Here is a 26,229-nt window from a genome sequence, read left to right as displayed (position 1 = left end):
ATTTTGTGGTGAGCAAAAAGGTTTTTTTTTGTTATTCACTCATGGGATATGGATGTTGCTAGCTAGACCAGGACTTATTGTCTATCCCGAGTTGCCCTTGAGAAGGTGATGAGGAGCCTTCTTGAAACATTGCCGTTCATGGCAATTAAACCTCTGAGTGATTATATAAAAATGGTTTACTGGTAGCAGAACTAAGCAAATTTAAAGCTCTTGTATATTATCATGCAGCATCGAGCACCCTATTGAGCCTAGACAGAAAAAACATAGAACAATGTGTCCCTATTTATAAATGTGGTCCAACACCTGTACCTGTATTATATACGCAGTGACTGGTTGCTGGGGTTTAGGCTTCTTTACATCCTCTTTCTGGAGTCTGTCTTGTGACAGCTTTTCCCCAATAACAAGCCACATGTACTCCTTTCAACAGTAAGCATAGAACATCTGAACCCCCCCCCCCCCAATACCTACCTTGTGGAACAAGCATCAGAAATAATGGTCTGAAGCTAAAGGTCTTCCCTTTTACATGACTGCACCACAATTGCCTGTCAGTGCTGGTCAGTGGGATCAACTAGAAGGGGGATCCTGTTAGCAAAAGACAGACTGACATTTAACCAGGAGTGGTTCACAAGGAAATGGACATCATTGTGATTCAGTTGTACACTGTATGTGGGGATTGCCTTATATATTGGATAGGCTTTTTAGCTTGAACTACATACTGCTATTGAACACGTGACAAAGGTGAACTGCATGCTGGCTAATTTGAGGATTAGTGTAAAAAAAAGGTTTTGCGAAATGTTTTGTTGAATTGGTTTCTCATTCAAATTCATGTCATCACATTAGACTATAACTTCCACATTTATATATAGTAATGGCAATGCAGGATCAGATCTTCACCAAGATATCACACCTAGAATTCCCTCTTCAATACAGTGGAGAAATCTCACTTTCTGAACATTCTACCTTTGAATCATACTGCAGCAAAGATAAATATAAGAGACAGCAGAATAAAAATATTGGTCCAACACAATGTATGGGACCCTCTTTTTAAATCCCTTCCAATAATTTTATAAATGTTATTATGTTGCCCTCTGCAACCAAGTGAGAGGGGCAAGATTTAAAAGGGACCTAAGGGGCAACTTTTTCACACAGAGAATGGTGCGTGTATGGAATGAGCTGCCAGAGGAAGTGGTGGAGGCTGGTACAATTGCAACATTTAAAAAGCATCTGGATGGGTACATGAATAGGAAAGGTTTGGAGGGATGTGGGCCAATTGCTGGCAACTGGGACTGGATCGGTTCAGAATATCTGGTTGGCGTGGACGAGTTGGACCAAAGGGTCTGTTTCCGTGCTGTACACCTCTATGACAGGAACACAAGTGACCAACTCAACATGTTCCAGAGAACCACAGACAGATCCTGTTCAATCATCTTCCTTCTCTGTGTAGATGCCCTAGCCTTTACCCTCAACCACCTCTCCCATTCCAGGACACGTTGCTTACAATAAAAGATGCTTCAACTTGTTGAGCGTTGGTCCCACAGAGCACCCATGTGACTGATTTGATATTTCTTTGACTCTATGACTCTATTTACTCAAGGTTTATGGAACCTTACTCCCACGGCCTTCACTTCAGGCTGTCAGGCTTTTGCGTGTGACACTGAGTCTAAGTTCAATTGTTGATGGAGATACATATTGAGCTTCACACCGCTTAATCGTCAGTGCATAAAATTACAGGGAATCACATAAATTCCCTGCTGAAAGACTAAGATCCCCAATTAAATTTAAACCCCCAATAATTGTCCCAATACACTTCAAATGTAGTTCACAGGCTTTAAAGTGCTTTTGGTGTCCTAAGGTTGTGAAAGATTTCATATAAATGTAAGCCCCTCTTTTTCTTCCTTTGTTGTTTCTATAATCCTTTGCCTCTATGCTATCTGGCAGGACAGAAGAGCCACATTGTAAGAGGTCACTGAAATGCCACTGTGTTTAGTCAGTGTTTTCTGTTCTGTTCATTACTGGGATGTTGATTTTTCCCTCTAGTGCATTCATGCTATTTTAAATGAGTGACATTAATACACTGTGAGAATGAAGTTAAATAGTCAGTAAATTTGCATGTTTTATATTAATTGGTGCTGAACAAGCAGTTAACAAGCAAAAAAAACATGAGCGCTATGCCTGTGTGTTGGAAATATTCCAAAAGCAAATTTAGGAGCATGTGCCACAGTTACAGTCTACTCAATTAATGCCAAATCACACAAATTACTGCCCCTTAAATGCACAATTAACATGTGCATTAGCACTAATGCACAGAGCAAATTAAACCCCAAGAACTCACAGCGCATCCACTATGAACTCACTTGCGTTGGGGAACCACAACATTGGATTACGCACGTGTTTATTTTAAATGGAATCACTTCAAAATTGAGTGGTATCAAACAAAACACAGCCGGAGTTGATGTAAGATGTGTTTCACAGCTTGTGATCATAATATAATATCACACTGCCTGTAAGGGTATAACTTTGAAATATAAACGTAAGGTTTATTTTGCATGCAGTAAGCAATAGAAGCAGCCAAGTGATGTGACAAAACAATGACTCTTACTTAATATACGAATTGTAGGTATGAATAACAACAGGAGGAAATGTGCTTTTAGCTAACCTTAAAGAGCATGTCCAAACTAATGCTTTAATCTAGCCAATAGGTACATTTTTCTATTGAAGGGACTTAAAACGCTCACTTTACTTTCTCTCCATAGATGTTGCCAGACCTGCTGAGTTTCTTCAGCAATTTCAGATTTTAGAATCAGACTCTCTACAGGGTGGACACAGGCTATTCAGCCCACACCAACCCTCCAAACAGCTTCCCACCCAATCCTTGCATTTCCCATAGCTAATCCACCTAACCTGGACTGTAGGAGGAAACCGGAGCACCCAGAGGAAACCCATGCAGACATGGGGAGAATGTGCAAACTCCACACAGACAGCTGCCCGAGGCTGGAATCGAACCTGGCTCCCTGGTGCTGTGAGGCCGCAGTGCTATCCACTGAGCCACCATGGCACTGAGTTTTGGTTTCTGTTTCAGATTTCCAGCATCTGCAGTTCTTTGTTTCTTGATATTTTTCCTACTTGCTTATAGCCAGAGGACTCTAGCCAACCAGTGTGGGGGTCAGATTGGGGCCTACAGCACAGGATATTATCACTGTTCAATCTGAGGTGGACTCAGCACCTGATTCCTTGTTTCATGATTACTGCTTCCAAAGAGATGGAAATGTACAGCAGATTTCACATGAACATTGCAAGTCACAAGTGTTCTTACCAAATACATTTCATCAAACATTCCCTTTTAGCATTGAAAAAAATTACATGCATTATCATTTGTTACACATTTCCCAATGTAAAGAAAATTATCACTCATGAACAAAAACTTTGCTCATTTTAGTCAGCCTCACTTTCTTCTATAAATTAAAACAAAACCAACATTTTCACGCATTTATGGCCCCGTTATCAGCTTTCCTTTCCCCCTGGCTTACCATTAACTAGCCCTTTGATTGCCTATCTGGTGTTTTTCTTTCTCTCTCCCTCTTTCTGTCTCTCTCTCTCTCTCTCTCTTTCTGGGTTTCATCTCCACCTATTTGGTCAATTCTTTCCCCCCACCCTCACCCCCATCACTCTTGTCTTCAGTTTATGTACCACTTTCTCCTATCTGCTATCAGTTCTGAAGAAGGGTCACTGGACTCAAAACGTCAATTCTGCTTTCTGTCCACAGTTGCTGCCAGACTTGCTGAGTATCTCCAGCAATTTCTGTTTATGTTCCACTTTAAAAAAAAATCTGTCCCTGAATGTTGCAATTCAACCATAATCTCAAAAACATTCAGGTTGTTTAACGGCATGTGTGTGAGATGGTGTTGGCAGATCATCTGGTATCTGCTTGGTCCTGTTGTGATGTCACTTCTCTAGGGAGTGTCATCGCCATAGTGACTGCTGTTACAGTGGTAACAGTTATTTAATTATAATGGAACCCAATTCATATTCCTTCCCCCAGCCCCACTGCATAGCCTTAGCAATGAGGCTCCAAACAGGCTCACACTCTAATAAAAAAATCAGATGAGAACTTTACTATGTAGTTCACAAATCTGACAAATAACTGCATTGCTTTCATTTCTGTTGCTATCTGGGTCTGTAATATCTTTCACCTTAACCATTGCAAATCACACAAGTATCCTAACCAAAAACCTTTCATCGAACATTCCCTTGCTTCATTAAAAGAAGTTGAAGACACAATTATTTGCTGCAGATTTACCAATATAAAGAAAACTAGCTGGTCTCCATGCTATCGCTGTCAGTACACGCCAGTAATAATGTACTTGCCATCAGCACCTTCAGTTGCATATTGTTCTTATTCGGCTTCATGTTCATCTGACAAGCTTATTCCAGCAATCCACGAGATTCTGATTGTGGTCTGCAATGGACTCTTCCATTATATCTTCACATCTATAGACCAGCAGATCACTGCGATACCTTCTACCCTTTTGTTATCTTTAGTTGTCTGTGCTGATATTCCTCTGGAGCAGTGGAAATGCTAAATGACATGCACAACCATCTGTACCTCACAAATGCTAGCCAGAATGTAGTTAGAAAGCTATTTGTTTCACCCACCTTCACCTGCCATTGACCATCCTTCACATCAAAGGTAGGAGAGACCTTTGCCATTGCAAGCTGTGAAAATACTCGGATGCAAATTCACAAAGTCCCAAGATTTTTTGACTGCTGACTATGTGGCTAATCCAGTAAGGAGGAGTAATTGTTTCCCTGATCACACCTTTCTTTTCCATATCCTCTATCTTGGCTTTCAAAATAAACATCGGGGAAGCTGGAAGTATCTTGAAGAGATAGGAAGTTGGTCTCACGCTCCCATCCATTTTGAATCAAAATTCATCAGGAAAACATCAAAGACCTGCAAAGAAACATCGTTTAGGATCCATTAAGTCAAGGCTTAGCGGATTATGAAATGCTCCAAATCTCTTCTAACATGTTTGGGCCATGGTTTACCACACTAAGCTTTAGATTTTCATCATCTGAGATGGTGGATTTTGCTTAATGCATTCCAGCAACAGACCGTAAGTTTAGATTACTTATCAATATATTGGTCTTATATTTGCAGATGTGTTTTTTAAAAGAGGATGCACAGTCTCAAGCTCAGTAGTTCATGGACATAAGCTCAGTGGGAGGAACCCTTGAATGTCACACTGGAAGGTGACAAGAAACCTCAAAGCAACTTTTCAAAGGGAGGGAGACAAGTCAAAACAAACTGGACTATGATTCCCTGTGGCCACAGAGATAACAAGGGGATGACACCACCTCCCCACATTCCCCACCCACAACAGAAAGCCATCGCCTGTGGATTGTTTCCCAAACTGCAGACATGTTTGTTTTATTTCTCCGGGAATGTACAGATACGGACTTTAAAAACTAACTGTGACCACCCCGACTCCATCCCAGTCTATGTCTGTTGGTGGGGTGGTGTGCTAGGGTGGTCTAATGAAGGTCACAGCTTGAGTAAAGCACCTCTGCACTTCAGGAAAAGAAAGGAATACATTTTTCTCTTACAGAGGGCTGGAAGGCAGGAAAACATGTGAGGACTCCATCAAGAAGGAGACAGTACTAACCTGTCAGTTAACTGCAGGACCAAGAATCTTGAATCGACTTCTTCACTATCTTCACTATCAACACCAGTGTTACTGGTACCAACACCAGTGTTACTGATGCCAACACCAGTGTTACTGGGAGGTACCAACATCAGTATTACTGGGGTGGTTACCAATATCAGTGTTACTGGTACCAAAATCAGTGTTATGGGTACCAACATCTGTGTTACTGGTACCAACATCAGTGTTACTGGTACCAACACCAGTGTTACTGGTACCAACATCAGTGTTACTGGGGGGAGAGGGGTACCAACATCAGTGTTACTGGTACCAACACCAGTGTTACTGGTACCAACATCAGTGTAACTGGTACCAACACCAGTGTTACTGGTACCAACATCAGTGTTATGGGTACCAACATTTGTGTTACTGGTACCAACACCAGTGTTACAGGTACCAACATCAGTGTTACTGGTACCAACACCAGTGTTACTGGAACCAACATCAGTGTTACTGGTACCAACACCAGTGTTATGGGTACCAACATCTGTGTTACTGGTACCAACATCAGTATGAGTGGTACCAACACCAGTGTTATCGGGGGGGTACCAACATCAGTGTTACTGGTACCAACACCAGTGTTATGGGTACCAACATCAGTGTTACTGGTACCAACATCAGTGTTACTGGTACCAACACCAGTGTTATGGGTACCAACCCCAATGTCACTGGTACCAACACCAGTGTTATGGGTACCAACATCTGTGTTACTGGTACCAACATCAGTGTTACTGGTACCAACATCAGTGTTAGTAGTACCAACACCAGTGTTACTGGAGGGTACTAACATCTGTGTTACTGGTACCAACACCAGTGTTACTGGGGGGGGTACCAACATCAGTGTTACTGGGGGAGTACCAACATCAGTGTTACTGGTACCACCACCAGTGTTACTGGTACCAACATCAGTGTTAAAGGGGGGTACCAACATCAGTGTTACTGGTACCAACACCAGTGTTACTGGTACCAACATCAGTGTTACTGGTAGCAACACCAGTGTTACTGGAGGGTACCAACATCAGTGTTATGGATACCAGCATCTGCGTTATTGGTACCAACACCAGTGTTACTGGTACCAACATCAGTGTTAAGGGGGGGTACCAACACCAGTGTTACTGGTACCAACACCAGTGTTATGGATACCAGCATCTGCGTTATTGGTACCAACCAACTTAAACAGCTGCAACATTCCATCATCAACTCTTCACAGAACCCTATCTTTTTGACTGTTCTCTTACTCAATTCATATTTTTATTCTGTCTGCAAATGTGTTGTGTTTTATAATCTTTTAGAGCTAATAAACTCACTCATTCTCACTTTGAATTTATTAATTTAGCTCCTTTTAAAAACATTGACATATTTGGATTGGTCAACAATATCCATGAGACAAGTGATCCTTCCCTAAATTAGCCATGCTGCAACCAATCAAGAGAAAGGTTCCATGAAGAATGGGAGTGATTCATCCATCCTCACCATAGCCACCTGGGGGTAAACCATGAAGCATCATAACAAAATGGGCATCAGTCATAATATGCCATGACTCTCCGGAACTCCAGATCTTCATTCTCCCCATTGCATTGGGCTCTCAGCTTTATTTTCACCCTTGCAATAAATATTGTTCGATCATATAACCTCAACATTATCTATGAGAGCTTCATTTTGGGATCACCACCTTCAGCCATTTTTCACGGGTCTGTCTCTGAACCTCCTGATGCTGCACAAAACACTGCTGTGTATCTGAACACTTCACATTCGGCAGTCATTGCTCTAACAGTTACAGGCAATTTATCACCTTAAGATTTGACAATGCTGGCCTGGTGTACGGTGTAGAGTGTCAGAACTATTGTCTGATATCTCTCCAGCAGCCATCTTTAGAGGTTTGTTTTGTTTCTTTCTCGCTAAACATGTACATGCAAAGTTAGATCACAGCAGTGACTGGAAAATTCGCAGCCATTCTGACTCACTCAGTCTTTCAAGTTACCGACAGCAGCCTCCTGTCTGTGCCTTACCAAATTTATTACAGCTCTGAAAGTCCACACGATTACAGCTACTCATTGCTGACACAATGTTTCCTGTGGTATGTTCTTATGCGAAAGGATAATGTTCGAATGACTCCTGTTTCTAAAGTGATCATGCCAAACGGTGTCAGGAGCTGTTGGAGAAGGAGGCACAGTATCCCTAGTCTCATACATCCTTTTACCCTCTTCTCTCAAACCCTCTACCACCACCACCTACCATCATCCACAACCATCTCACTTCCCCCTCTTCATTGTCTACCAGACTGACCTTGGCCATACCCCAGATCTATCTCAAGACCAGCATCCTCTTTGTCAGGGCTGCCTGCAGTCCCAGCAGTGGCCACCATTCGAGCATGGCGCTGCCACAATACCACATTACTGCACTACTACAGTGCCAGTCTTCCATTAGTAAACAGGCAGGAGGTTGGAAGAACATAGCAGGCCAGGCAGCATCAGGAGGTGCAGAAGTGAATGAGTCAGGTGTAACTCTTCTTCAGGATTGGGGGTGGGTGCAAGGGGAGCTGCAGAAAAAGTGGATGGGGTGGGGGGCAGGGTGGTGAAGGAGGGATAGGTGAAAACAGGTAGAAGGTACAACTGGTTGGTCAATGGGAGGAATAGATCCGGTTGGTGGCAGCGAGCAGTGGCAGGGAAGGGGAGGCGCTGGAAAGGAAGTCGGGAGATGGGGAGGGAGGTTATTTGAAATTGGAGAACTGAGCTGTAGGCTACCCCGGCAGAAGATGAGGTGTCGTTCCTCCAATAGGTGCCGTGGTTTGTTTTGGCAATGGAGGAGGCCAAGGATGGTCATGTCAGAAAGGGGGTGGTTGGGGAAATTGAAATGGGCGGTGACTGAGAGGTCTGGTCAGCCGCTGCAGACCTGACTGTGATGCTCGGTGAGCTGTTCCCTAAGTTTACATTTGGTCTCCCGTGTAGAGAAGACCACATCGGGAGCATCTACCACAACACCAGTCTCCACATCCAACACATTATCCTTAAACACTTCCACCAAATCCAACTAGACCCCACCACCAAGAACATCTTCCCCTTCCCACTCCTCTCAGGCCTCCACAAGGACCATTCCCTTCGACAGTCCTTGGTTCATGACACCTCCGCTATCGGACCCCCAGGTACCTTGCCCTGCAACTAGAAAAGATGCAAAGAAGAGGAGGTTGGAAGAGAGACAGGTAAATGTGTGTGTCACCTGAAAGGACTGTTTGGGGCCCTGGCTGGAGGTGAGGGGTGTGGTGTACCCACAGGTTTTGCATTTTTTCTGGTTGCAGGGCAAGGCACCTATGGGTTCAGGGAGTTGTTGGGGAGAGTGTCCCAAACCAAGGACTGTCGGAGGGAACCATCCTTGCGGAAGGCTGAGAGGGGTGGGGAGGGGAAGATGTTCTTAATAGTCTATTTGGAGTTGGCGCAAGTGTTTGAGGATGATGTGCTGGATGTGGATACTGGTGGGGTGGTAGGTGAGGACAAGGAGGACTCTCCTTATTACATTGGGAGGGGATGGTGGTTTAGAGTGGTGGAACGGGGAATGGAGGTGGTGGAGAGCAGGGCTGTCTGGATGATGAAGGGAGGAAAATCTGTTGTTCAAAGTAGGTGGACATCTGGGATGCTCGTGGGTGGAATGTCTCCTCGTCAGAGTAGATGCAGTGGAGGCAGAGGAATTGGAGTTCTTGCAGGATACTGGGGTGAGATGAGGTGTAGCCCAGGTAATTATGGCAGTCTGTAGGTTTGTAGTAGATGTCCGTCACCGTAGGTGGAAATGGTAAGGTCAGGAAAGGGGAGAGAGGTGTCCGAGATGGGCCAAGTGAATTTCAGAGCAGGGTTGCAGTTGTGAGTGAAGTCGATGAACTGCTCTCATTCAGCCTGGGTGCAGGACGCTGTGCCGATGCAGTCGTCGGTGTAACAATGGAAGAGTTGGAGCACAGTAGGACATGATTTGTGTAGAGACAAGTCTTCAGTACTTGCAAGAACTCCATCTCATTCTCCCAATTCCTCTGCCTCTGTTGCACCTGCTCAGACTAGGAGACATTCCACCCGTGAGCATCCTAGATGTCCACCTATTTTGAACAACGCGCTTTTCCTCCCTCCATCCTCCAGACAGCCCTCCACTGCACCACCTCTCTTCCCCGTTCCACCACTCTAAACCACCATCCCCTCCCAACGCAATAAAGACAGAGACCCCTTGTCTCCCCCACCACCCCACCAGTCTCTGCATCCAACACATCATCCTCAAACACTTCTGCCAACTCCAACGAGACCCCACCACCAAAAACATCTTCCCCTCCTCACCCCTCTCTGCCCTCTGCAAGGACTGTTCCCTTCACCAAATCCTTAGTTTGCATCCCTCCCGTCACTAATGCCCCTGAACCCCCAGGTACCTTCCCCTGCAACCAGAAAAGATGCAAAACCTGCCAGTACACCACCCCCTCACCTCCAGCTAGGGCCCCAATCAGTCCTTCCAGGTGAGACAGAGGTTCACCTGCCTCTCCTCCAACCTAACAGACATCTCTTCCAACCTTGTTTACTGTATCAGGTGTTCCCGATGTCGTCTTCTCTATATCAGGGAGACCAAACATGAACTAAGGGAACGGCTCCCTGAGCATCTCAGCTGGGCCTGCAGGGGCTGACCGGATCTCCCAGTCACCGCCCATTTTAATTTCCTTTCCTACTCCCTTTCGGACATGACCATTCTTGGCCTCCTCCATTGCCACAACAAACCAAACCACAAATTGGAGGAACAACACCTCATCCCCTACCTGGGCAGCCTACAGCCCAGAGGACTCAACACTGAGTTTTCCAATTTCAAATAACTTCCCTTCTCATCCCCCATACCCTCCCAGCCCCTCCCCCTCCCTTCCACTCCTCCCATCACCAACCAGATCCATTCCTCCCATTGACCAACCAGGTCGTACCCTCTACCTGTCTTCACCTTTCCCCACTTAACCACTCTGCCCTTGCCACCCCCTTTATCTGCAGCTCCCCCACACCCACCCCCGGTTCTGAAGAAGGGTTGTACCCAAAATGTCACCTTCCCCACCTCCTGTGCTGCCTGGCTTGCTGTGATCTTCCAGCCTCCTGCCTGTCCACTTTGGATTCCAGCATCTGCGATTTATTTTGTCTCTTGCCTTGCATTAGGGCACCAGCTCATTCTCGGGCAGAATGCCCTCCTGAGATTGGGTGAAATAAAGTCTGTTCTTGAAAAGATTATCACAACTCCCCAGTTCAACAGCTGCAGGGCTGGCTCACTACTGACTGTATCATGTAGCCCAAACTTCCATAAGTTATTCATTGGACATCCAGTGGTCATGAAAAACGCCATCTAAATGCCTAAACATCAATTCCTTTTCTGCTTTTCTTTCTCCCTCTCCTTTTCTCCACATCTCTCTCTTTATTTCTCTCTCTTTCCTTCTCTCATTCATTCCTTCATTATCCTTTCCTTCCCCACTCTCACCAGTATCCCCTTGTGTGTTTTTATACATTTGCATTTTGCATCATTTAGGCAACAGAGGTATGGATTCCTTTTCCTTTCTCTGAATGTGGGTATTGTTATAGGATTTACTTAAAAGATAAAGATCTACATGTCATACTCCTTTATGTGTTATTTCAGACTTAAAATCCCTTGGTTCACACTGGATGTTTGATCTAAAATGTTCAATGTGTTCAACTGTAGTGAGTGTTTGATGGTTATCCTTAGTTATCTGGTTAGTACAGTTGACTGGAGCAGACCAGAGAGTGTTCTAATTCGTGGTTATGTCTTAAAATAGCTACTGTGCTAAAAGTCAAGGCAAATTTGTTGGATTTGATTAATGCTTTTCTTTGGAGTTTGTGTCCCTCCAGTGTGGAAGCAGGCTTTTCAGCCCATCGAATCTATACTGACCCTTCGAAGAGCATCCCACCCAGATCCTGCAACCCTACATTTCCCATGACTAATCTACCTAGCCTAATCTACACTACGGGCAATTTAACATGGCCAATCCACCCTAAACTACACATCTTCGGATTGGGGGAAGAAACCGGAGCACCCAGGGAAACCCACACAGACATGGGGAGAATGTGCAAACTCCACACAGACAGTAACCCTAAGCTGGGATCGAACCCAAGACCCTCGGGCTATGAGGCAGCAGTGCTAACCACTGAGCCACCGTTAACCCTCCTCATGAGTTTTTTTGAGTATTTGTTCACAGGATGTGGGCATCACTGGTTAGGTCAGTGGGCAAAGTGAACCACTTCGCTGCGGGTCTGGAGTCACAGCCCAGAGACTTAACATTGTGTTCTCAAATTTCAAATAACCTTCCCACCCATCCCCCGATTCCCTTTCCAGCCCCGCCTCCCTTCCATTCCACCTACTGACCCTTCCTTCCAGCTACCAACTAGATTCATCCATCCCATCAACCAACCAAGTTGTACCCACTTCCTGTGTTCACCTATGCCTACCTCTCTATTCTGCTACTCTCTCCCCCTCCACCCGCCCTTTATCTGCAGCTCCCCCTACTCACATCCATTCCTGAAGAAGGATTAACAACCGAAACGTTGACTTCTCCACCTCCTGATGCTGCCTGCCTTCTTCCAGCCTCCTGCTTGTCTGCCTTGGATTCCAGCAACAGCAGTTTTTTTGTCTCTAAATGGAGTCACATGTGGCCCAGACCAGGTAAGGATGGCAATTTTCCCTTCTTCGAGGACATAGTGAACCAGATGGGTTTTTCGTGACAATTAGCAGTGGTTTCAGGATTGCAATGAATTTAGCTTTTCATCTGGATTTTTATTAGATTCTGGTTTTCACCATCTGCTATGCTGGGATTTGAACTCATGGTCCCGGAACGTTACCCTGAGGTTCTGCATTAATGGCCCAATGACATTGCCACTGTGCTGCCACCCTCCTCCTCATTGATGGTAATTTTAATTTGGCTTAATTTAGTTTAATTAAGTTTAATGTAAATAAATGTAGTGCTGCATTTTGGGAAAGCAAATGTTAGCAGGACTTATATACTTATTGGTAAGATCCTGGGTTGTGTTGCTGAACAAAGAGACCTTGGAATGTACGTTCATAGTTCCTTGAAAGTGGTGTCGCAGGTAGATAGGATAGTGAAGAAGACATTTGGTATGCTTTCCTTTATTGGTCAGAGTATTGAGTACAGGAGTTGGGAGGTCACGTTGCAGCTGTACAGGACATTGGTTCGGCCACTTTTGGAATATTGTGTGCAATTCTGGTCTCCTTTCTACTGGAAGGATGTTGTGAAACTTGAAAGGGTTCAGAAAAGATTTACAAGGATGTGCCAGGGTTGGAGAATTTGAGCTAAAGGGAGCAGTTGAATAGCCTGGGGCTGTTTTCTCTGGAGCGTCGGAGGCTGAGGGATGACCTTATAGAGGTTTATAAAATCATGAGGGGAATGGATAGGATAAAAAGACAAAGTCTTTTCCCTGGGGTGGGGATTCCAAAACTAGATGGCAAAGATTTAAGATGAGAGGGGAAAGATATAAAAGGATCCTAAGGGGCAACGTTTTCACGCAGAGGGTGGTACGTGTATGGAATGAGCTGCCAGAGAAAGTGGTGGTGGCTGGTACAATTGCAACATTTAAGAGGCATTTGGATGGGTATATGAATAGGAAGGGTTTGGAGGGATATGGGCCGGGTGCTGGCAGGTGGGACTAGATTGGGTTGGGATATCTGGTCGGCATGGACTAGCTGAATTGAAGGGTCTGTTTCCATGCTGTACATCTCTATGACTCTATGATATGTTAGATAATAGTGTAAATTGACACTGAAATCAAAGACCTCAACCCGTTTTAAAATTGTCAAGCTCTTGAGTGTTTGAAGTTAACTTCAAGCTTCACTCAGCAGGAAATTCGGAAATGGAGGAGAAATAGCCTATGAGGCCCATTGAGTCCTCTCCAACATTCATCATGATCATGACTGAACCTGGATCTCAACGCCATATCCTCCAGGAGTCTATCAATTTCTTTCTTAAATATATTCAGTGACTTGGCCTCCATAGCTTTCTGTGGGAGAGGAGTCCTCACATTCACCATCCTCTGAGTAAAGAAATTTCTCCTCTCAGTCCGAAACCCGTATCCCTAACTCATATCCTGAGAATGTAATCTACTGTTCTGAATCCCTCAGCCAGGCGAGACATCATCTCTGTATCCAGTCTATCTAGCCCTGTCACAATGTTGGTCATTACAATGAGATCTCCTCTCATTCCTCTGAACTCCAGTGAGTACAGGCCCAATCTGTCCTCAAGTGTAAAACATGCCATCCCAGGAATGAGTCTTGTGAACCTCTGCTGCACTCCCTCAATGACAAGAGTATCTTCTCTTGGGTAAGGAGCTGAAAACTGCACACTGTACTCTAGCTGGGATCTGACCAAGGCCCTGTAGAGCTATCAGTTACACAGTGGACTTACAAACACAGCACTTATTTTAGGTTAACGTTTGAATGTCATTTTAATTGATGAACAAAATATTAATTTCAATTAATTTTACCTGTGACTGGGTAGATTGTTCATTGGCATGCAGGTGAGAGGGAAGATATAAATCCAGACAAAATAACCTCTCCTTGCTGCTGGATGTCTTGTTGCAGTTACACAGGGCCTTTGTGAGGCCACACCTTGAGTATTGTGTATAGTATTGGTCTCCTCGTCTGAGGAAGGGCATTCCTGCTACTGAGGGAGTCCAGGCTGATTCCCAGGATGGCAGGACTGATATATGAGGGAAGTCTGGATCAACTGGGCTTGCACTCATTGGAATTTCGAAGAATGAGGGAGAATCGCATACAAACATACAAAATCCTGATGGGATATGTACAGGCTAGATGCGGGAAGAATGTTCCTGATGTTGGGGAGATCCAGCACTAAGAATAAAGGGTAAGCTATTCAGGAGTGAGATAAGGAATAATGTTTTCATTCAGAGAGTTGTGAACCTGTGAAATTGTCTCCCACAGGAAGTTGTTGGGGCTAGTTCATTACATACAGTCAGGAGGGAGCTGGATGTGGCCCTGTGGCTAAACAGATCAAGGGGTATGGGGAGAAAGCAGGATTGAGATACTGAGATTGCATGATCAGCCATGACCATATTGAATGGCTGAGCAGGCATGAAGGGCCGAATGGCCTACTCCTACTCCTGTGTTTCTATGTTTCCTGGTTTTTAGTACAGATGTTATTTAAAACAATAACATTGTGCATTTTCGAAGCAATTCTACATCATTCTTGTCCACCTCCCCCCAATCCAATTTCTGCAAAATTGATGTTGTCTCTTTCTCAGGAAGGTACAAAACGACAGATGATGTGAAGTAGATTTCGTTTGATTTCTTTACTATTGAGCATTGCTGAACAAAAATACATTTTGCCAAAATATGTCACCTTGACCTCATCAGGATAATTCACAAGAAATACCGAACCAAAGGGAGAACAACACTTATACTGCCTGAAAGGAGAATAATGATCAGTTGGCAAGTGGACTCTGATTTGTAGAGACAGTGCCATGGAGAATGTACCAGTTAATCATGAATGACAGTTCACTGCCAAGCTCTATTTAAATTTTGAATCAGATAAGTTGACTCTGTTGTTTTCCCATTACTTTTGTAATTGGTGCAAATGTTCTTCTGATGCCAACTTGATGGGCCAAATGGCCTCCGTCTGCGCAGTAACAATTCTACAATCCTGAATGCAAGGTCAAAGGCTTTCACCAAAATGTGTCATACAAAATGACGACTTATTTCCCTATTCTAGTATTATTGACTAATGAATGGGTCACTGCTCTTGGAAGAGTTATGAGGAGTGGAAAACGGTGCGCAAAACACCCGCATTGTGGAAACGAACAAGATCCGGGCATGATGTCAACATGGTTTAATGAGTCACCTGTGAACCAAAAGGTTCAGAGTTCACTCTCACTCTCCCTGACAGTTTATTGCAGTACTGAAGGAGTGCTGACCTGTCAGGGGTGTTGTCATTCAGATGCAACATTAAACTGGCATCATGTTTGTTCCGTCGGCTGGATAAACAAAATTCCATGGCACTATTCCGAAAGAGGCGAGTGAAGCTTGTTTGGATATCCCGACTGATCTTTATTGCTCAATCAGCATCACCAACAAACAGAAATTATGATCCTTGCAATACCAATGTCAGTGGGAATTTGAGATTAGATTCCCTACAGTGTGGAAGCAGGCCCTCCGGCCCAACCAGTCCACACCGACGAGTAACCCACCCACACCCATTTCCCTCTGACTAATGCACCTAACTCTATGAGCAATTTAGTATGGCCAATTCATCTGACCTGCGCATCTTTGGACTGTGGGAGGAAACCCACGCAGGCACGGGGAGAACGTGCAATCGCCGCACAGACAGTCGCCCAAGGCTGGAATTGAACCTGGGACCCTTGGTGCTGTGAGGCAGCAGTGCTAACCACTGAGCCATTTGCTGTGGCAATGGCTTGTCTTACAGCAGCAATTAGTCTTCAAAGGCACTTCTCTGCTTGTAAAGCCCTCAGAGGCATTTGGATAATAAAAGGTGCTTCAATACATGTTCCTTCTTCCTAGTAAGCCTTCAACATTTAAAAATAACCACTAGTCCACAAGCAGGACAAAGCTTTCTTAGCACTTTGCTTCAAGCTGTTATAGAAATGTGGAGCGTAAGTAGACCATTCAGTCTCTTGAACTGGCCCGTCTTGCAATAAGGTCACAGTTGATTTTAACCTCACATTCCCAATAACTTTTCATCCCTTTGCTAATCAAGAAACTATCTACCCCTCCTTCAAAATAGTTAAAGTCTCTGCTTCCACTGCCATTTTATGCAAGAAAGTTACAGAGCCTCATGACACTCTGAAAGGGAAAATAACCTCCTTTCTCCCCTACACTACACTGGACAACAACTTATTTTTAAAAGCTGATTTCATATTCTCAAATATTGCACTAATGTTTGCCCTATTACCCATAATGTTTGCATTCATATGCATGGGTAATAGGAGCCTGGACAGGGGTTACAGCAGAGAACAATAATTGAGGCAGGGGGCTCTAGACTAGACTTGGTCAGGGTGGGATCACTGAGCTCGGGTTGGGGACCAGAGGCAGAGAGAGAGAGACCCTGGATCAGGAGCAGCTTCGAAGCCCATGTTTTCTGTCCCTGCCCCGGGGTCTCACAAACACCAGCTGAAAGTTGACGTGAAGCTGATTGAGTTTTGGCTAAATGCAGGAGGTTTTCTATGCGGTTCCAGCTAACTCTCCAAGGTCTGTAATCTAAGGGTCACAAAGCCACAGGCAGAGAATTGGCAGCATGTCAATACAGAATATGACAAAACATTCTCAATCAGTGAAAGGGTTACTCACACTCTGTTGTATAATTAATCTATCAGTTGTCAGTTGCATTGATGGAGAGTGAAAGCAGCTAACCACTGTTAAATCGACATTCTGACCCAACAGTAGGAAATGTATTTAAATGACATTGAGAAATATGAAAATATGATGTGCTAATAATTGCATTTTGTTTCTCCTTGCCTGCCAAAGATTAGAAAGCAGTGTCAGTGGAACAGACCAAGGTGACAGATTGAGATGAATTTGATAAGGTTCTCTTTACAGTTTTTGCACCTTAAATGAACAATATTGAACTAGCTGTGTAATATAATAAAAGCAACTCCTTCAAAGTGGCTGAACAGTGATAACATTTTCAAAGATCACATCAGTTCAATCCTACCTTCAGATTTCAGCAATTCTTCATGGTATTTATGTAATCATTGTGATAAAGAAAGTCAATCATCATTACATTGGGCACAGTTGTATTGTATCATTCACAAAGGTATAGTTTCGAAGGAGTGCTGCATTGTCATAGGTGCTGTGTTTTGGATGCGATGGTAAATTGAGTCTCTGTTTGCTTTCTTAGGTCGACAGATTAGCATTGGGGAGCTATTCCTAACATCCAGGCCAATTGCCAATCCTCAACCAACAACATCAGTGAAACAGCTTACCTGAACATTGTCCCATTACTGCTTGTGGGAGCTTGCCGTGTACAAAGTGGTCACTTATTTCCTACAAGACATTCCCTGGAGCATCGGAAGCTGAGGGTTGACCTTGTTAGAGGTTTACAAAACTATGTGGGGCTTGGATAGGGTAAATAGACAAAGTATTTTCCCTTGTGTTGGGGAGTCCAGAACTAGAGGGCATAGGCTTAGGGTGAGAGAGGAAAGATATAAAAGAGACCAACAGGGCAACTTTTTTCACACAGAGAGTGGTATGTGTATGGAATGAGCTGCCAGAGGAAGTGGTGGAGGCTGGTGCAATTGCAACATTTAAGAGGCATTTGGATGGGTATATGAATAGGAAGGGTTTTAAGGGATATGGGCTGGGTGCTGGCAGGTGGGACTAGATTGGGTCGGGATATCTGGTTGGCATGGACGGGTTGGACTCTATGACTCTATGACTCTATGACTCTATCCAGCTGAGGTTACCATGAAGGACTCTCCTTCTCCTCTCACCTGACCTTCAGGTTAAACCACCACCAGACATCTCTCTGTAATAGTCCAATAGGACGCTCTGCAGTGAGAGAGCAGCCCTATAGTCCCATAGGACTGCAGTGACCACATGCCCTGAGGATGTGAACAGCACTGTATAAATGCAAGTATACTTTTCTCCTTTGTACCTCTTTAAGAAAAAGGAATGAAGGAATCCAGTTTTTATGAATAGCTCAAGACTGATTCTACTCCTCAGGCACCTAGAGGGAGCGAGGTCAGCCAGTTCTGCAATTTGGTTTGCTTAAACACACCAGTGGCAAATAACCGTGAACTTTACCGAATCTCACTGCTTCTGGGTTTACATTCAACAAGTTATTTCGACGTACCTCCATTTTGGCCTACATTTTAGGCTATGTTAATCACATGTTTGGTTCCATGTGTTGTAATCATCTCAATGTTATTGTAAATCTGGAAAAGTGAAGAGATTTGTTGCTCCTGAAAGTATCTACTGTATTTGCACAAATTCAGACAGATGGAAAAGTCAGCACTTCAGTCTGTTCTGAGTAATCTGGTCTTAGGAGAGGCCATTCATTCCCTTGAGACTGCTCTAATATTCACTATTAACATCCACTGACCAAAAACTGAACTGGACTCAGCACCATATAAACACTATAACTACAAAAGCAGATCAGATGCTCAGTCTTTTACAGTGAGTAACTCACCTCCTGACTCCCCCAAAGCCTGTCCGCCATCTACAAGGCACAACTCAGGAGTGTGATGGAATGCTCCCCATTTGCCTGGATGCGTGCAGCCCCAACAACACTCAAGAAGCTTGACACCATCCCGGACAAAGCAGTCACTCGATTGTCACCACATCCACAAACATCCACTCCCTCCTCCACTGACACTCCGTAGCAGCAGTGTGTACTATCTACAAGATACGCTGCAGAAATTCACCAAAGATCCAGAGTCAATACCTTCCAAACCCACAATTATTTCCATCTAGAAGGACAAGGGCAGCAGATACATGGCAACAACAACAACTGCAAGTTCTCCTCCAAACTCCTCACCATCCTGACTTGGTAATATATCGCCGTTCCTTCACTGTGGTTGGGTCAAACTCCTGAATTACATCCCTCAGGGCATTGTGGAAATATCTATACCACATGGACTGTCATGGTTCAAGAAGGTAGCTGACTACAACCTTCTCAAGGGCAACTAGCAATGGGCAATAAATGCTAGCCCAGCCAGTGATGCTCACGTCCTAGGAATAAATTATTTTATATTAATTCCTTTTAAATCCATGGTCGTTTATACAATGATTGATCTGCATTTTAACTTCCTTTACCTGACTTGATTCCCCTTAGGTCTCTTTTATATCTTTCCTCTCTCACCCTAAGCCTATGCCCTCTAGTTCTGGACTCCCCAACACAAGGGAAAATACTTTGTCTATTTACCCTATCCAAGCCCCACATAGTTTTGTAAACCTCTAACAAGGTCAACCCTCAGCCTCCGATGCTCCAGGGAACACAGCCCCAGCCTGTTCAGCCTCTCCCTGTAGCACAAATCCTCCAACCCTGGCAACATCCTTGTAAATCTTTTCTGAACCCTTTCAAGTTTCACAATATTTTTCCAATAGGAAGGAGACCAGAATTGCACGCAATCTTCCAACAGTGGCCTAACCAATTGAACACACGATGCTAGCTTCACTCTGCTTTACAAATGCAGGCTTCCAGCACAACTGAGCTAACCCTACCCACAATCCAGCGCAGTGCTTCGTGAAGTGGAGCCAGTGTTGTCTTGTAGGAAATAAGTGACCACTTTGTACACGGCAAGCTCCCACAAGCAGTAATGGGACAATGTTCAGGTAAGCTGTTTCACTGATGTTGTTGGTTGAGGATTGGCAATTGGCCTGGATGTTAGGAATAGCTCCCCAATGCTAATCTGTCGACCTAAGAAAGCAAACAGAGACTCAATTTACCATCGCATCCAAAACACAGCACCTATGACAATGCAGCACTCCTTCGAAACTATACCTTTGTGAATGATACAATACAACTGTGCCCAATGTAATGATGATTGACTTTCTTTATCACAATGATTACATAAATACCATGAAGAATTGCTGAAATCTGAAGGTAGGATTGAACTGATGTGATCTTTGAAAATGTTATCACTGTTCAGCCACTTTGAAGGAGTTGCTTTTATTATATTACACAGCTAGTTCAATATTGTTCATTTAAGGTGCAAAAACTGTAAAGAGAACCTTATCAAATTCGTCTCAATCTGTCACCTTGGTCTGTTCCACTGACACTGCTTTCTAATCTTTGGCAGGCAAGGAGAAACAAAATGAGGATATTAGGCTTAGCTGAATCAAGTCAGAGCTGAAAATGTGTTGCTGGAAAAGCGCAGCAGGTCAGGCAGCATCCAGGGAACAGGAGAATCGACGTTTCGGGCATAAGCCTTTCTTCAGGAATGGCGCTGTGAGGCAGCAGTGCTAACCACTGTGCCACCGTGCCGCCCACACCCTTTGGGTAGAGAGATTTCTTCTGATTTTGTTGGTGGGTTTCTTGGTGAGTATTCTATATTGAGGTGGTCTTGTGATACAGCGGGTTGGGTCCCTGTTAGAAGGTTCAAATCTCACTCCAGGACCTGATGGCTTGGAAGGTGTTCGCATATCATACTCAAACAGGTCCGGTTGCAAATCCTTCCAAGCACACCAATGGAAGGCAGTAAGATTGGGAGAGATTCCTAGTCAGCCATGTTGGAGAATATTGGAGCTTCCACCATCACGCTCCATAGCTCCAACACAACACTTTTAAAGTACATGTTGTCATAGCAATTCAGAAACCCTGGATGAACCACCACAAGCCACCATGACGATCGTATTCTGAAGGTCAATGGTTATCCTCTCCCCAGAGGAGGAACCATTCTTGATTGACCTGACCCTCATCCTTTACTCCTACTTTGGTGAGTTTTGTTGGTGAGGGAGTGTGCTCGAATTCAGAATTACCCCAACCCACAACAGGGCGAGTAGCCCCTCAACACTCACACTCAATGAAGTGAAAACAGAAATCACCGAAGAAACTCAGCGGGTCCAGCAACATCTGTAGAGAGAGAAACAAGAGTTTCAGGTCCATTTGACCTTTCCTCAGAACAGCCAATCAACAATGGCTGATTCATTCAGATGACAAGAGGACCACGGAAGCTTAATCCAGCAACTGACAGACATTGTTGGGAAAAGAAGGGCAATGATATGGGAAAAAAAATCTTTAGGCAGTCAGTTTGGTGAGAGAGGAAAGGTGCTTGCACTGAATGCAGCAGTACAAACGCTAAAATTCTCAAAGACGTGTAAGCAAGAATTTAACATTTAGCAGGGATGTTAGGCTGGGTGGATTAGTCATGGGGAAATGCAGGATTACTGGGATAGGGTAGGAGAGTGGGTTTGGGCGGGATGCTCTTCAGAGGGTCAGTGTGGACTCAATGGGCAGAATGGCCTCCTGTAGGGATTCTATGATTCTATCTCAAAATAAACCTAATTAAGATAAGAATGAAGCCAAGGCCATTTCACCACGTCCATTAATATCGCTGACATTGATTGTGCATTTTGGCAGGAAGACGTTGAAGAGATTGGCAAAAGAAACTCCGAGACAGCTGGGAAATCAGGGGACAATTAATCAGGGAAAGCCCAGCTATGATTGGAAGGTGCTGCTTTATCAAGGACATTGCTGAAGTCCCAATGTACCTCCAGGAGCACGATGGTGTCATTCTGTCTAGATGTGATGGTCCAGAAACATTCAAGTTCACCCACTCCTGCTCAGTCCATTGGAACATGGTCATAACTAATGAGGTTTCAAATGCTGTCTGCTGCTAGTTTCACAGCACATCAACAACAACATCTTGCATTTAGATAGTATTTTTAAACATAATGAATATTCCATGGCTTATTCCAGGAGTCAGAAGTCAGCCTGCGCCAGGTTACAGTCCAACAGGTTCATTTGAAATGACAAGCTTTCGGAGCACTGCCCCTTCATTATGTGAGTGACACTTCACCTGATGAAGGAACAATGCTCCATAAGCCTGTGGTTTCACGTAAATCTGTTGGACTGTAACCTGGCGTCATCTGACCTCTGACCTTGTCCACCTTAGTCCAATGCCAGCACTTCCACATCATTCTTGGTGGGAAAGTTAAACAGAATGAAGACAGAAGCACATAGTGTGAGACATTAGTATGGCAAGAGATGGCAGCTACTGACATCTGTTCAGATCTTCTTTGTATAGACTTAATGTCACAGACCCTTCTTCCAATATCAGTCTACAGGGCTTATTCATATTAAGTGGTGCAAGTTTAACCATGACTAGGTCTTCAGCTGAAGAGTCATGTATTTAAGCAAGTAGCTTATTATATAGTAGTAAGGTAGCAAGGTGTAGAGACAGAGAGTCACACAGCACGGAAACAGGCCCTTCGGTCCAACTCATCCATGTTGATCAAGTTACCCAAACTAAACTAGTCCCATCTGCCTGCATTTGGCCCATTTCCCTCTAAACCTTTCCTATTCGTGTACCTGTCCAAATGACTTTTAAATGTTGTAATTGTAGCCACCAGTTTGTGAGTCACCACATTGCTGTGGGTGACGCTTGATAGAGTTGGCAAAGCATTCCAAGCACAGTCAGACCACAATCAAGCTTGACAATGTCCTTACCCAATGTCCACGTACTTCCCCACCTCTCCGTCAGCTCACCAGGGACACTGAGGTTAATTGTAACATTTCCACAGCTACCACTGAAGTCAACTAACGGATAAGGCTTTGAAGCTGCAACTTTACAAGCTGTACAATTCGGCAGTCACAGCCTTAATTAACTCAGCCACTGAGGGAATCACAGCATCCATCTAGATAATTATTTTCAGATATGAGAAGTCAATCAGAAACTGAAGAACACAGCGTGCTAAGAAACCCCAATGTCAAATGTTTTTAATTAACACTTAGAGAATATGACACTGCAGAACATTTTCAAGAGGGGTTCAAATTAATTTGGCGAAGCAACTGGGGTGGAGGAAATAACAGACTTGCCACTTGGCCGACAGGTTTTAGAAATAGAATCCGAAAGATAATTTTACCTGTCTGCCTCATTTCCTTGCTAAATCAACCCAGCAGTGATCAAAACAGACAAGGACATATAAAGATGAAAGGAAAGCAGAATAGGCTGGAAATCTGAAATAAATGCAGGAAAATAAGCGCCACAGAGCGGAAGAGAATTAGAGCGAAAGTGGATACTGCAGATGCTGGAGATTAGAGTCGAGATCAGAGTGGTGCTGGAAAAGCACAGCAGGTCAGGCAGCATCCGAGGAGCAGGAAACTGTATGTCGGGCAAAAGCCCTTCATCAGGAATCAGGAAGAGAAATAAAGATTACATTTCGGATTTGATCAGGACTGGTAAAAGTTGGAGGCGCTGTAGGTTTTAAGAAGGTAAGAGCTGGAGGAGGGTCAGGAAGTAAAGCAGAAGGGACGGTTTATGAGAGGATGGAAGATTAAAGAGACTGCATGATATAAGAGAGGAAGGCCAAGCAGAGTGGTAACAGGACAAAAAAAATCAAAAGATGGGTCTAGAAGAGGTGTGAATGGCAGAATTTTTAAAAAGCTGCTGTCTGAAAGACAAAAAAAGAGAAAAAAAACTCCAAGGAAAGGATATAAAATGGAGGGGAGCTATTACAGTTCAAAATTAACTCAATGTTGAGGCCTGAAGTTGTAAAATACTAAATCAAAAGATGAGCTATTGCTCCTGGAATGAAGTTGGTTGGAACACTCAGGAAGCTGAGGACGGAGGGATCAGTGTGAGAGATGGAAATGTGTTGGTGGAAAAGCGCAGCAGGTCATGCAGCATCTAGGGAACAGGAGAATCAACGTTTCGGGCATTAGCCCTTCTTCGGGAATGAATCAGGATCAGTGTGAGAGTCAAGTGGAGAACTATAATGGGAGACGTCTGGAAGTTTAGGATAATGCTTGGTGGAGGTGTTTCACTCAGTCTCTGTTCGGTCTCCAGAAGTAACATAGAAGGACAAGGACAGTGGATTTTTCCTGGATTTGCTGGAAAACCTGGATGTCGTGAATACTGGGAAGTAGGAGATTCCTGTGAAGGATCATGACCTTAACCATAGCCACCCCAGGACAATCACAGTTGACTCCTGGAGTAGAATGGCACTGATGCAATGTATCAATTCCATCAGCCCACAAGACTAAACACTTGTAACAAAAACTCAGCAGATCTGCCAGAATCTGTGAAGAGAAAGCAGAGTTAATGTTTTGGAAAAAGGATCACTGGACCCAAAAGGTTAACCCTGATTTCTCTCCACAGACACTGTCAGATCTGCTGAGTTTTTCCAACAATTTCTGTTTTGCTTTCTGATTTCCAGCATTCACAGTTTTGTTTTGAACAAAATACCTGCACTTCAAAATCTTGTGTTCCAAATAAAGTTCAATTTATTTTCTTTCTGTGCACCTGCCAAACCAGTTAGCAGAAGAATCAACAACTGCAAGAAAAATGTGATGCTCAAATTTATACTTTTCCATTTGGCAACATTCAACATTTTAGAGAGAAATTTGCTAAAAAAAAAACACAAAGTGCAAACAAGTGCATATATATTTCTTGGCAGGCCCTACCATAAAGGATTGTGATTCCTTGTTATGTTTCGAGGTTTATTTATGTGATGGTCCATGCAGGGAGTCCAAGTTGCCATGGAAACATACACTTTTTCTTTATTCACTTGTGTGATGTGGGTGTCGCTGGCTGGGCCAACATTTATTGCCCGTCCCTAGTTGCCCCTTGAGAAGGTGGGGGTGAGCTGCCTTCTTGAACTGCTGCAGTCCATGCGCTGTGGGTTGCCCCACAATGCCGTTAGGGAGGGAATTCCAGGATTTTGATCCAGCAACAGTGAAGGAATGGCGATATATTTCCAAGTCAGGATGGTGATTTGGAGGGGAATTTGAGGGTGGTGGTGTTCCCATATATCTGCTGCATTTGAACTTCTAGAGCTTAGAACATTACAGCGCAGTACAGGCTCTTCAGCCCTCGATGTTGCACCGACCTGTGGAACCAATCTGAAACCTATTTATACTACACTATTCCATTTTCATCCATATCTTTATCCAATGACCATTTAAATGCTTTTAAAGTTGGCGAGTCTACAACTGTTGCAGACAGTGCGTTCCATGCCCCTACTACTCTCTGAGTAAAGAAACTACCTCAGACATCTGTCCTATGTCTATCACCCCTCAATTTAAAGCTATGTCCCTTCATGCTAGCCAACAGCAGCTAAGGGAAAAGGCTCTCACTGTCCACCCTATCTAACTCTCTGATTATTTTATATGTCTCAATTAAGTCACCTCTCAACCTTCTTAGAACATAGAACATAGAACATAGAACTAGCCAACAGCAGCTAAGGGAAAAGGCTCTCACTGTCCACCCTATCTAACTCTCTGATTATTTTATATGTCTCAATTAAGTCACCTCTCAACCTTCTTAGAACATAGAACATAGAACATAGAAGAATACAGCGCAGTACAGGCCCTTCGGCCCTCGATGTTGCGCCGATCCAAGCCCACCTAACCTACACTAGCCCACTATCCTCCATATGCCTATCCAATGCCCGCTTAAATGCCCATAATGAGGAAGAGTCCACCACTGCTACTGGCAGGGCAGTCCATGAACTCACGACTCGCTGAGTAAAACATCTGTCCTATACCTACCACCCCTTAATTTAAAGCTATGACCCCTTGTAATAGCTGACTCCATACGAGGAAAAAGATTCTCACTGTCGACCCTATCTAAACCCCTAATCATCTTATACACCTCTATCAAGTCACCCCTAAACCTTCTTTTCTCCAATGAAAACAACCCCAAGTGCCTCAGCCTTACCTCATACGATCTTCCTACCATACCAGGCAACATCCCGGTAAACCTCCTCTGCACCCGTTCCAGTGCCTCCACATCCTTCCTATAATATGGCGACCAAAACTGCACACAATACTCCAGATGCGGCCGCAAAAGAGTCTTATACAACTGCAACATAACCT

The sequence above is a fragment of the Chiloscyllium plagiosum genome, chromosome 29 (genome assembly GCF_004010195.1).
Source record: "Chiloscyllium plagiosum isolate BGI_BamShark_2017 chromosome 29, ASM401019v2, whole genome shotgun sequence".
NCBI lineage: Eukaryota > Metazoa > Chordata > Chondrichthyes > Orectolobiformes > Hemiscylliidae > Chiloscyllium > Chiloscyllium plagiosum.
The sequence above is the reverse complement of the archived record's forward strand: the minus strand, read 5'-3'. Positions refer to the sequence as shown.